This window comes from Epinephelus fuscoguttatus, linkage group LG11, assembly GCF_011397635.1.
Source record: "Epinephelus fuscoguttatus linkage group LG11, E.fuscoguttatus.final_Chr_v1".
NCBI lineage: Eukaryota > Metazoa > Chordata > Actinopteri > Perciformes > Serranidae > Epinephelus > Epinephelus fuscoguttatus.
The window spans coordinates 1,605,066-1,618,058 of NC_064762.1; the positions used below are offsets into that span (position 1 = coordinate 1,605,066).

The 12,993-nt window shown below is 38.8% G+C and overlaps 2 protein-coding genes across 5 annotated transcripts in view; one reads left to right on the forward strand and one right to left on the reverse strand.

Moving 5' to 3' along the window:
- Window positions 1-12,993, forward strand: part of tmem244 (transmembrane protein 244) — a 146,326-nt gene that overhangs the window by 87,742 nt on the left and 45,591 nt on the right. For all 3 annotated transcript variants that reach the window (XM_049589300.1, XM_049589301.1, XM_049589302.1), the window contains exon 5: window positions 12,004-12,096. The gene's annotated coding sequence lies outside the window, so the exon portion shown is untranslated. The remainder of the gene's footprint in view (window positions 1-12,003; window positions 12,097-12,993) is intronic.
- tmem200a (transmembrane protein 200A) overlaps window positions 1-12,993 on the reverse strand; it is a 93,248-nt gene that overhangs the window by 57,687 nt on the left and 22,568 nt on the right. The window lies entirely within an intron of this gene.

Here is a 12,993-nt window from a genome sequence, read left to right on the forward strand (position 1 = left end):
AATGGCTGACTTTTTGCCAGACTTCGACTTTGTGGAGGAGGAATTTGATTTTGCAGAGTTTGATGGCTGCCCTTATTTATTTGAGCCAGAATACACTGACGAAGAGCTTCGTGAAATTGAAGAACGGAGGAGGAGAGAGAGAGGCGCAACAGGTAGAGGACGAGAGAGGAGGAATGGCTGCTGCAAGGCTGCGTAGCTCTGGAGATTGGTGGTGTACCTGTGAATGCTGTGCCCCAGTGCCCACAGAAGAGGAATGCCTCTGTTGCAAGGAATGGGACCGGTTGCAGCCTTATTTTCAAGGTCTGGATGTGACCGAGGACGAGACACCTCCACCTGGAGTAGTATCCAGCTGGGCTTTATCTAGAGCTCGCCAGATATATTTCGGCCGCGCTTTGGAAAGCAGAGCTAAATGGTAAACAAACATGGCAGCACACCAGTAAGGTAAGACAACACGTTTACATGTGGTTTTCTATATGTTCTCTGACATTTATCCTAACGATATGAGGCGGTCTTTGTGGAAAAAAAGCTTGTTTAGTGGACTAACTTTGCACTTGAAGGTTGCCTGTTCACTTATGTTTTAACAGGTCTGACGCTACTCCCTTTAACTCCCCAGCTCCACTTTGTTTGAACCAATCTATCAGCATCCAGTCTAGGTGCAGGTGAGAACTATGACGAAGTAACATTACTCAGCACAAACTGGTGAAAGAATACCAAAGATCATTTTGTCTGTGTACAATTCAACCACAGCAGCTTCCAACTTTGTTCAACATTTGTAGTGGCACAAAGAAAGTTATGTTGAGGCTAATATTAACATAGCAAGCTAATGCTTAGCTAATGTTATTTTAACAGCAAAGGAACTTCTTATCAAACTTGTTTCAACATTCATTCATTCATTTTCCGTAACCGCTTATCCTGTTGGGGGTCGTGGGGGCTGGAGCCTATCCCAGCTGACACTGGGTGAGAGGCAGGGTACATCCTGGACAGGTCACCAGACTATCACAGGGCTGACACATAGAGACAGACAACCATTCACACTCACATTCACACCTGCGGACAATTTAGAGTCACCAATTAACCTGCATGTCTTTGGACTGTGGGAGGAAGCTGGAGCACCTGGAGGAAACACAAAATTTAATATTGGTATTTGACTTGTTTAGGACTAGAAGCTCAAAGTTTATGACTTGGGACTTGACTTGGAACTTGAGTGCAAAGACTTGAGACTTACTTGTGACTTGCAAAACAATGACTTGTTCTACCCTCTTTAAGTAGTAATGAGTTTAACACTGTGTGTCCAGCATCTGTTGTGTGCATGTTTGTACTGCTATGTCATCAAACGACTGCTGGTGGAGAGCTGTTTCCTGTTTGTGTGTTTGGTCCTCTCTACACACACTCAAATATGTGCAGCTGAAAACAATAACTGCAAACATCCACATTGGTAAAGGAGCCATACAAAAATATTACCAAGAGCAATATTATAAGAACAGGTCCAGGGATGCACATATGTGTCGCAGCACAGCCAGAGTCTCCCAGATGCTCTGTACATACAGTAGGAGGTGTGAGACGCTTGGTATTCAGGGTGCAGCATCTCTCACAATCAAGCAGATTGAACCAGTTCCAGGGATCACAGCTGTATTTGTCTTCTTTTACGCAAGCGTGTCATTTCACATTCAGCAGTGACTCTTGAAATGCTGCAGGTGACAGTTGTTTTTACACTTTAACAGGGACACTGTGTCAGAATTTCAGCGTCTTTACAAGTTCAAGAAATCCTGTTTACGATTCAGCAGTGATACAGATGTACGCACACAAACACGTACACATTCTCTGTTTACTGCTGATGTTTTTGTTGTTGGCAGTCAGCCTTCAGGACAACATGGGCAGGGATGTGTGTGTGCGTGTGCGCGCGTGCACGGATAGTCATACATCTACAGCTGCGGATGTTTGTTTACTACATTCTTGTGTGTATGAGAGAATCTCAGAAAACAAGATAAGAGATATAAAAAAGGAAGTAAACAGACGGAGGGAGAAGCACATATGGCTTGTGTTTTTTGATCTTGCATAGTTTTTCATTCCTTTTAATTTGTCGTTTATGTTTTTGTTGTTGGCATTGTTGTTGTTATTTACGTTGTTGTTGCAGTTATAAATTTGGAAATACAGTGCTGCAATTATGACATAATATTCAAATGAATCATAGTCTCTCTACTCACCAGCTGCTCAGATGTCTATTAATAGTTATTAAAGGGAAGAGGGTTTAAAACAAACACAGGCTCATTGCAGGAGCTTTCCTTTGGTTTTAAATGCCTGTTAATCTGGGCTCACACAAACATTAGCATTGTCCTGTGTAGCACTAAGAGGATTGGCTGTGTTTGATGTTGAATAACCAAGGTGGATGGAAATTTTGAGTAGCCCTTGTCAGGCCAAATTCTGGCAATGTAACTTAATTGCGACAGATTTACAGTTTTTGGTGGACAACATGTTGATACTGGTGCTCTACAACTTTGAAACTGTAGATGAAAATATGAATCTTAATGTCATCACAGTGATCCCAGCAATTCAGGTGTCAGCCGCCATACACTAGAACACAATTACAGTAGAACATAGAACATCCAGTTAGAATACGATTGTGATGGGATTGTGATACATTATCTGTTCGAATGTTATTGTGAAACATTATTATCAGTAAGAACGTTAATGTGATACATTATTAACAGTTAGAACGTTATTGTGATACATTATTATCAATTAGAACGTCAATGTGATACATTATTTTCAGTTAAATGTTATTGTGATACATTATTATCAGTTAGAACGTTATTGTGATACATTATTATCAGTCAAATGTTATTGTGATACATTATTATCAGTTAGAACGTTACTGTGATACATTATTATCAGTTAGAACGTTACTGTGATACATTATTATCAGTTAGAATGTTAATGTGATACATTATTATCAGTTAGAACGTTATTGTGATACATTATTATCAGTTAGAATGTTAATGTGATACATTATTATCAGTTAAATGTTATTGTGATACATTATTATCAGTTAGAACGTTAATGTGATACATTATTATCAGTTAAATGTTATTGTGATACATTATTATCAGTTAGAACGTTAATGTGATACATTATTATCAGTTAAATCTTATTGTGATACATTATTATCAGTTAAATGTTATTGTGATACATTATTATCAGTTAGAATGTTAATGTGATACATTATTATCAGTTAAATGTTATTGTGATACATTATTATCAGTTAGAACGTTAATGTGATACATTATTATCAGTTAAATGTTATTGTGATACATTATTATCAGTTAGAACGTTAATGTGATACATTATTATCAGTTAAATGTTAATGTGATACATTATTATCAGTTAAATGTTATTGTGATACATTATTATCAGTTAAATGTTATTGTGATACATTATTATCAGTTAGAATGTTACTGTGATACATTATTATCAGTTAAATGTTATTGTGATACATTATTATCAGTTAGAACATTAATGTGATACATTATTATCAGTTAAATGTTATTGTGATACATTATTATCAGTTAAATCTTACTGTGATACATTATTATCAGTTAAATGTTATTGTGATACATTATTATCAGTTAGAACGTTAATGTGATACATTATTATCAGTTAAATGTTATTGTGATACATTATTATCAGTTAGCCCGTTACTGTGATACATTATTATCAGTTAAATCTTACTGTGATACATTATTATCAGTTAAATGTTATTGTGATACATTATTATCAGTTAGAACGTTACTGTGATACATTATTATCAGTTAAATCTTATTGTGATACATTATTATCAGAACATTACTGTGATACATTATTATCAGTTAAATCTTATTGTGATACATTATTATCAGTTAGAACGTTAATGTGATACATTATTATCAGTTAGAACGTTATTGTGATACATTATTATCAGTTAGAACGTTATTGTGATACATTATTATCAGTTAAATCTTATTGTGATACATTATTATCAGTTAAATCTTATTGTGATACATTATTATCAGTTAGAACGTTATTGTGATACATTATTATCAGTTAAATCTTATTGTGATACATTATTATCAGTTAGAACGTTACTGTGATACATTATTATCAGTTAAATCTTATTGTGATACATTATTATCAGAACATTACTGTGATACATTATTATCAGTTAAATCTTATTGTGATACATTATTATCAGTTAGAACGTTAATGTGATACATTATTATCAGTGAGAACGTTATTGTGATACATTATTATCAGTTAGAACGTTACTGTGATACATTATTATCAGTTAGAACGTTATTGTGATACATTATTATCAGAACATTACTGTGATACATTATTATCAGTTAAATCTTATTGTGATACATTATTATCAGTTAGAACGTTAATGTGATACATTATTATCAGTTAGAACGTTATTGTGATACATTATTATCAGTTAGAACGTTATTGTGATACATTATTATCAGTTAAATCTTATTGTGATACATTATTATCAGTTAAATCTTATTGTGATACATTATTATCAGTTAGAACGTTATTGTGATACATTATTATCAGTTAAATCTTATTGTGATACATTATTATCAGTTAGAACGTTACTGTGATACATTATTATCAGTTAAATCTTATTGTGATACATTATTATCAGTTAGAACGTTAACTTCATATGCAAATATAATATAATATAATAATAATAATTTTTTTTCAGTATTACTTTAATATGACTTCAGTCTTACTGCTTTATATTAGCGGTTGGCAGTTCTCTGTGCTTCGTGCATGTTTGTGTGTACGAGTGCACGTCTGTGGATATAAGGAGGTAGAACAGATTTAGCATGGGAACAAGAACACACTCGTGACCTTCTATCTATTTCTTAATTTCTCTTTCCCCCCATGCTTCCACATCTCTCGGTCTCTCTTTCTTCCTCCAAGAACACACTATCTGTAAATCTCTCTTTCATTCTCACCCTCAGTCTGTGTGTGCTAATGCATTCTGGTTGTGACCCTGAATAATTTTTTCCCTTCCTTTATCCCCACCCCAGCTGACTTTCTCATTGCACGTCTCTCTGTTTGTCTTTCTCCTTCCCCTGCCCTCTGTCCTCTCTATTTTTAATCTGTCTCTAATTCTAATTTTATTTTATTTGGTCACTTCCTTCCATCTCTCCCCCTCCTTCCTTTCTTGTCTCAAAGCTTTATTGCTTTAAGATTCGGAATCAGACAAAGCTTTTAGTATTCCTGTGAATCACACACAGGACCAGACGTTCTCTCCTCCTACCCTCTTTTCTCCTTCTCACATCTTAATGTATTTTTCATGTCAATCATCTTGTTGGTAATACTGCTGTAGGAAAGTGCTTCACCACAGATGGTGAATCACAAGGACAAACACAACCAGCCTTGTTTCTCGGGTTTTTCTGTGCTTCCTCTCACTCCCTCTCCATCTCCATCTCTCCCTCCACTTGATTCTCTCCTTTCGCTGCTTGGTGTGCGTCAAATAGGAACCCACACAATGTTTCAGAAGCAGGAGGAGATATTTACTCCGCTTACTGAGAAAGGGATGGATGGGAGTACAGGGGAAGGATAGAGGAAAGGAGACAGGGAAGGCAAAAAGTAAGAGAAAAGGTGACAGGAGGGAGAGGGATGTAGAAAAACTTATTAACATCAGTGCACCTACTTGGGTACAGCACTGAGTCATGATAGGAAACTAAACATCTGTGCAAAAAGCTGAACAGTAAACAACAATGTAAAACTGTTTTCAAGGAGACAAAGTAAGTGGACAGAAAGGCCGGAAAATAAAGAGGGGGGAGTACTTTTTCCTGCAAGTGAGGACAGGACAGAGGCAGAGAAACAAGACAAGTGCATCTGTAGTTTTAACAAGCACAGAGAACGAAGCGCTGCCGTAACAGACGCACCAGAGGCCTAATGAGAAACCACTCAGGCTCTGACACAACACAGCTTTCTACTGTGGAGAATGTGTCAGACTCGTGCAGTGACCACATGAAGCGACAAGGTAAATATTCAGTAACCGTGCTCAACGCGGTGGTGCCGTACATCTCTTTTGCATGCATAATGTATTTGAAGAAATCTTTTTAAAGAGGAACAACGGCCATTTTTAAAACACTGATACTATTCTGGAGGCTGTGTGACCTGATGGAAGAAATACTGCAACACCCTCAAGTACATGAGTATTACATGGGCACGCCGGGAAACCACTGGGTAGGAGCATCATCATGGTAAACAGTACCTGCCTGCCAGTGGTGATGTGAATAGAGCGTTGAATTTCAACATTTGCAGTACTAATAAACTTGCTGTCACTTCCTGAATCCTTAATATGTTAACTATACACTATTAAAAGACAAGGAAACTGCCTTAAACCTTCCTGACCTCTTGTGTCTTCCAGTAATTACAGCTTGTTCCAGTGGTTCTCAACCTCTTTTGTGTCATGGACCCTTAAATTAATGCATATTAGGTCACAGACCCCCATTTGATGAGATTTTGCTTCAGGGACCTCCATAACTGACCCAGGAGGGGTCTCAAGCATGTAATATTTTGATGTTGATGAGCCACTAACCAAGCGTCAGTATTTGTTGTTGGAAGTGAGAGAAGGGAGTGAGAACACGTGGCCTTTTTTGGCCGCTCCAAGCCCCCGTACCATAACACAACAAATACACAAGCCTCAAATCAAAGCAGCAGCTGGCACAGGGTTTTCACAAATGATGGTTCGCTTGACCACAGTTACTGTGTTAATAGCTATCATGTAAATATTGATTTATTATCTCAATAGCTAGCCACCAAAAGATAATATGCTGTGCCTGTTGCTAGGCAGAATTTTCCCGTGAGGGGGATGCTAGGATCACAACATGCACTGAAATCCTGCCATTTTATTGTATGAACTATAACTGCTGGAAGACAAAAGAAGTCAGTCAGAAAAGTATGACTAGGGCTGCCTCCAACTAGGAGCTTTCCTTGTCATTGTTAACACTGTGCTACATTACAGAGAAATACAAACCGTACTAATGAACCTTCATTAATATAGGCCTATGTTTTATCTCCAAGTGCACGTCACACACTGAGCGAGCCGCCTGTTAATGACGCTGTGGGCTAATGAGCATGTAGCTACTTCCATGTTTCACATGATACGTCATGTTTGTAGTCGACCAATGAAGATGAGTTTACATATCACCTTGGGTTCGTCCTTCACCTTCTCAAAATGATCCCACACTTTGGATTTCCTGCCCGACATGTTATTAACTAGCCTGTGGAATAACCGCAGGTACCAGCCCTGGAGATTAACCTGACTCCTGTCTGACTGCTGAGCGTGGACACTTCCTGTGTCTGTCCTTTCAAAGTAAAGTCACACATGCTCCAGTCATATAGGTTATTTACCATAAAAGTGACAGCATGTTTAGTTATTTTGCAAATGTCTAAATTCTATAGTCCATTTATATTGACACAAGCAGGCAGTTACTGTTCACTGTGATGATGCTACTACCTACTGGCTTCCCAGATCTCGCAGTATACGCGTACATGAGCAGGTTGCAGTAGTGTTTCCACCACGTTATATAGCCTCAAGAAAAATATAATCATTCCCCTTGAAGAGAGAGAATTTATTTTACTGCAACAACGTTGCCTTTTTTTTTGATGAATGAATCACACGGTGATCATACTCAGACTGTGTAAATATTAATGTTAGTTTTTCCACCTGCTATCAGATACAACTTATAAATAATGCGAAATCCATCGCTCTATTTTCCACTTCACTGCCGCAATAAATTCCCCAAATCAGTGTTTAATGAATCATGAATTAGCCTCTGTGTGATCACCTGAGTAATAACTAAATTGCTCCGGCTGTTTGTCTGTGCATACTCACAGCAAGGCAAGAAAACTCCTGATATGATTTAATATACCCCTCCAAGAGCAGATTTATTCTGCTGCTGGAGACATTTTAACACTAACAGACACTCTTAAATGAGTCACATTATGTCTCACAGAGCAGAGACTTCCCCCCACTCTACATCGTAACACCTCCTCTGTCATATTATCTATATCATCTATAGGAGACGTCACGTGCTGTGTTGTCCCTATAGCAACTACATGTGCTGCTGCTAGGTGACACGTTTCTATAGCAACTACCAGCTGTGTGCACAGGAACGACAGGTATATCATTATAACACCAAATCACTTTAACAAAGGTGCAGTTCTCATTTGTCGTTTTGATTTATATTTTCATGTTGGCCGAAAACATGCCACAGCACATTGTGTGGAAGGGTTTCACCTCTCCATCAGTTTCACAGGCGTGATTAAGAGGGGGAGGAACAACAAAGGATGCTGAAGTAGAAACTGGGGGGGGGGGGGGGTTGGCAGGTGGGATGAAATGAGAAGAGGAGGTGGTGAAGAGGAGACTTGAGGGATGAAGAGAGAGGATGAGTTTGGCACAGAAAGATGCTTGCTAAAAAAAAAACTGCTTTTTTTCTGGCAAACGTTTCCATGTTAGCATCGTGGTGTTAATTGCATCTTGTTTATTCCATTTGTGCTGAAGCTCTACAGTTCTCAACACACGTTCTAGAGAAAACGATAGAGAGTGTGGAAGAGGAAAGAGAACAGGACAGGTGGGAAAGAAAGACAAAAAGAACAGAAGTGGTGGTGGTGGGGGGGGGATGTGAGAAATCAGGACCAGAGGAATACAGCCAGAGGGGGAAGGCAGGGAGACAGAGTGGAGACGGTGCTTTGATCTACATGTAACAAACTCCAGAGACTTTTTTCTTTGACTCTGGAAGGACGCTGAGAAAAGTTTGTCTTGAATGACTCACCTCACTGAACTGTAAGCTAACACAGCATGGAGAAAAGCATCCAATATGTAAGAGGGAAAGTGGCAGGCAGAGAGCATGGTAGGGAGAGTAAAATGATCATCCATTATGTCTCCAATTCTACAGTGCCTTGAAAAAGTATTCATCTAGTATGCCAGTATTCACTTGGCATTCTTGATGTTTTGTTGCATTTTAATCTCTAATTTAAGTTGAATTTAAACCCGTCTAGTTACAGTTACAGTTTACATCCATGACTGTGAAAACATGTATGCTTCACACACACACAAGATCTATACAATCAGCACAACTTCAAGATTAGTGTTAACTAATTAAGTATTTCACCAAATGTCTCCCTTCTGTTCCTGAGATATGATGTTGAATAAATGGACAGAAAAGTGTTCTTTCGCAACATTATGACATCACGGTAAAGTTGACCTTTGACTTTTGGATATAAACTGTCATCACTTTATCCCGTTAGACATTTGTATAAAATGTTGTCATAATGGCTTTTCTCACAGCGGACATTTTTAAATGTCATAGTAGGAAAAGCAGGGTAGGTGTATTTAATAACATTAATGATGCCTTCCATTTAGAGGAGGTCATGGTACTGTGCATGCTGGCTCACTGGAATAATTTAATGGCACACTTAATGGAACTGAGCCTTTGTTAATGTCATCAATGTAACCTGTGCTTTTCCTGCCATGACAAGTAATGATGTCTGCTGTGAAGAAGGCCCATTAGCGTATGAGTTCCTGAGTTATGGCCAAAAACAATGTTTTGTAAGGTCACAGTGACCTTTGACCTTCAACCATCAAATAATTCTAGTCAGTTCATTTGTGAGTCCAAGTGGACATTTGTGTCAAATTTGAGGAAATTCCCTCAAGGCCTTGAACTGAGATGGACAGAAGGTTACCGTGACCTTGCCCTTGACCACCAAATTCTAATCAGTTCAGCTTTGACTCAAAGTGGATGTTTGAGTAAGAAAGAAATTCCCTCAAGTTGGTCTTGAGAGATCCTGTTCATGAGAAAGAGACTGATGCAAGGTCACAGTCGTGACTTTTGACCACCCAAATCTAATCAGTTCATCCTTGAGTCCAACTGGACTTTTGTATTAAATTTGGAAATATTCCCTCGTGGCCCTCTTGAGATATCAAATTCACCAAATGAGACAGACACAAGGACACAGTGACCTTGACTTCTGACCACCACATTCAAATCAGTTCATTCAAGTGGGTGTTTGTGCCAAATTTGAAGAAATTCACTGAAGTTGTTCTTGAGATATATTCAATCATCAGAGAGTAATGGACGCAAGGTCATGGTGACCTTAACCTCTGACCACCAAAATATAATCGGTTCATCCTTGAGTCCCAGTGAACGTTTGTGTTAAATTTGAGGAAATTCCCTCAGCTTCTTATCAAGATCATACGTGCTATACGTAGGCAACTGGACTTGCTTGGGTTCAGTTGCCTACGTATAGCACGTATGATTACTATGACCTGGATGAATCTTCACTGGCTTCTCCCCAAGATATCATGGTAAAAAAAAATGAGACTGACGCAAGATCAATGACCTTGACCATTGACTTCCAAATTCTAATCAGTTCATCGTTGAATCCAAGTTGGTGTTTGTGCCACATTTGAAGAAATTCACTTAAGGCGTTCTTGAGATATCGTGTTCATGAGAGACAGACAGATGCAAGGTCATGGTGACCTTGACCTTTAACCACCAGAATCTAATCACTTCATCGTTGAGTTCAATTGAACATTTATGTCTCAAATTTGAAGAAATTCCTTCAAGACGTTCTTGAGACATTGTGTTCATGAGAATGGTACAGAAGGACAGACACACACACGGACGAACGGACGGACAACCCGAAAACATTTTTAAGAACTTATAAGGGGAAAAAAAAGGAAGTTGTGTGTGCATGTGTATTCATCCTGTTTGATATGACGCCCCTAAATACGATCTGGTGTTACCTCAGACTGTATAAAATAATGGACATAACCACCGTGATGTCCCCCATTGGTTTGTGGACTTCCATTTAAGCATTGAGTTTGGCATTGTGGCTGTCACTACCTTGATTTTTCGGAGCCAGAAGTGACCATATTTGGACAAGAGGGTGGAGCTGTGGAGGAGTGAGGGGTGGATCTAAATCATAGACTGTAGCGATGCTTCGCAGACAGCCTGCCACTCAAAGAGGCCTGCCCTTAAAGATGTGTGACTTAAAGCCTTGATAAAATAGTTCAACCCCTTGTCCAATTGTCATGAATGGGGAAATGATCTTAAGAGAACAAAATGGTTTTTAGTACAGGGCTGTAAACATGTATATTTCTGTTAAGTAGGCTATTTTAACATGGGGGTCAATGGGGATTGATTTGCTTCTGGATGCCGCTTGAGTGCTACAAATTACTTTCAGGGAGGCCTCACAATTTGCAACACCACTAAGCAACAGGTGCCACCAAGCAAGAGGCACCATGAAGACCAAGGAGCTCCCAAAACAGGCCTGGGACCAAAGTTCTGTAGAGGTATATGTCAGGATTGGGTTTCAAAACAATATCCAAAACTTTGAATATCCCCCAGAGCACCATTAAATCCATTATTACAAAAATGAAAAATACAGCACCACAACAAACCAAGTGGGGGCTGCGTAAGGACCGGGCAGGGAGGGCATTAATCAGAGAGGCAACAAAAAGACCAAAGATAACCCTGAAAGAACTGGAAAGCTCCAAAGCGAGACTGGACTATCTGTCCACAGGAACACTTAAATCTTTACACTCCACAGAGCTGGGCTTTGTGCAAGAGTGGCCAGAAATAAAGCCGTTGCTTAAAGAAAAAGACATGAGGAAACACATTAGGTGTTTGCCAAAAGGCACGTGGGAGGCCTTGCAAACATATGGAAGAAGATACTCTTGTCAGATGAGACTAAAACTGAATGCTGTGGACGCAAGGGTTTTGTTTCACTTCACCAGTTCTGACTCTCTTGTGTAGATCCATCACATAAAATGCAAATCTATTTAATTTACCGGTTGTTACCGTACTGAGCTGTAGTTTAAATGTGTGTTTGCTTCTGTGTCATAAACTGCTCCGGTGAGGGTAACTAAGGCCAAATTGCTCCAATAAATGTAAAAAACGGTGATTCTTTTTTTTTTTTTTTTTTTTCCGGAGACAGTCACCCTCCTCCTGCTGCTGCAGCTAAGGTCACCTGTCATAATATCACAGAGGTGGGAGTCAAACATGGAGGACGACCCTCAAAACAACACTAGTGAGTACTATTTATCTGAGTATCATAGCCAACTTTGAGTCTTGGCAAATGTTCAGAATATAAAAAGGATGTTTACTTTGTGTTCTCTTGCAAAGACTGACGGGAATCACCTGCATAAGTAAGGGCAGAATTGCACTGAACAGTATCTTACGTCGGCACAGCCTGTTCTCGACACCGCTTTTAACTTGAAATGCTGAAATAAAGAGACTGTCAAGCATTTAAATGCCCAGGTCAAACTTACAGTAAGTACTTCATTTACATGTACACCTACAGCACTGTCAAGCACAATCATCACAGACGGAGTTCAGGTCGATGGAACAGAGCACGTTCATAGGCTGATTTCTTTTGATACGAATTACACTGAACAAAAATATGAATGCAATTCTTTTGTTTTATTTTTAAAGAGATAAAATAAAAGACTTTCTATGCACACAAAAGGCTTAATCCTCTCAAATTCAGTGCACAAATTTGTTCAGTGTTTGTGAGCATGCCTTTTGTTTTCAAGATAATCCATCCACCTGACAGGTGCTCAGGATCAAGACGCTAAAGAAAGAGCAACATTACTACACAGGTGTGCCTCGGGATGGTCACAATAGAAGGCCACTCTAAAATGAGCAGTGTGAACACACAACACAAAGACACAGATGTTTCAAGTAGGGATAAATGATATTGGCTCAATATATCCATTTAAGTGGAATTAACATCATATTATACATGAATACTCTTATCGTGACGGCCCACGAGCAGATGGGGACATGACATACAACACTTATCAATGTAATTTTTACTCATTGTGCATAATAAGAAAAAGCACGATGGCTGGTTCTGGCAGTTCATTTTAAAGCTGCTATTGGCCGACACTGAAGAATTTGGCAGTACATCCAACCATCGTCACAA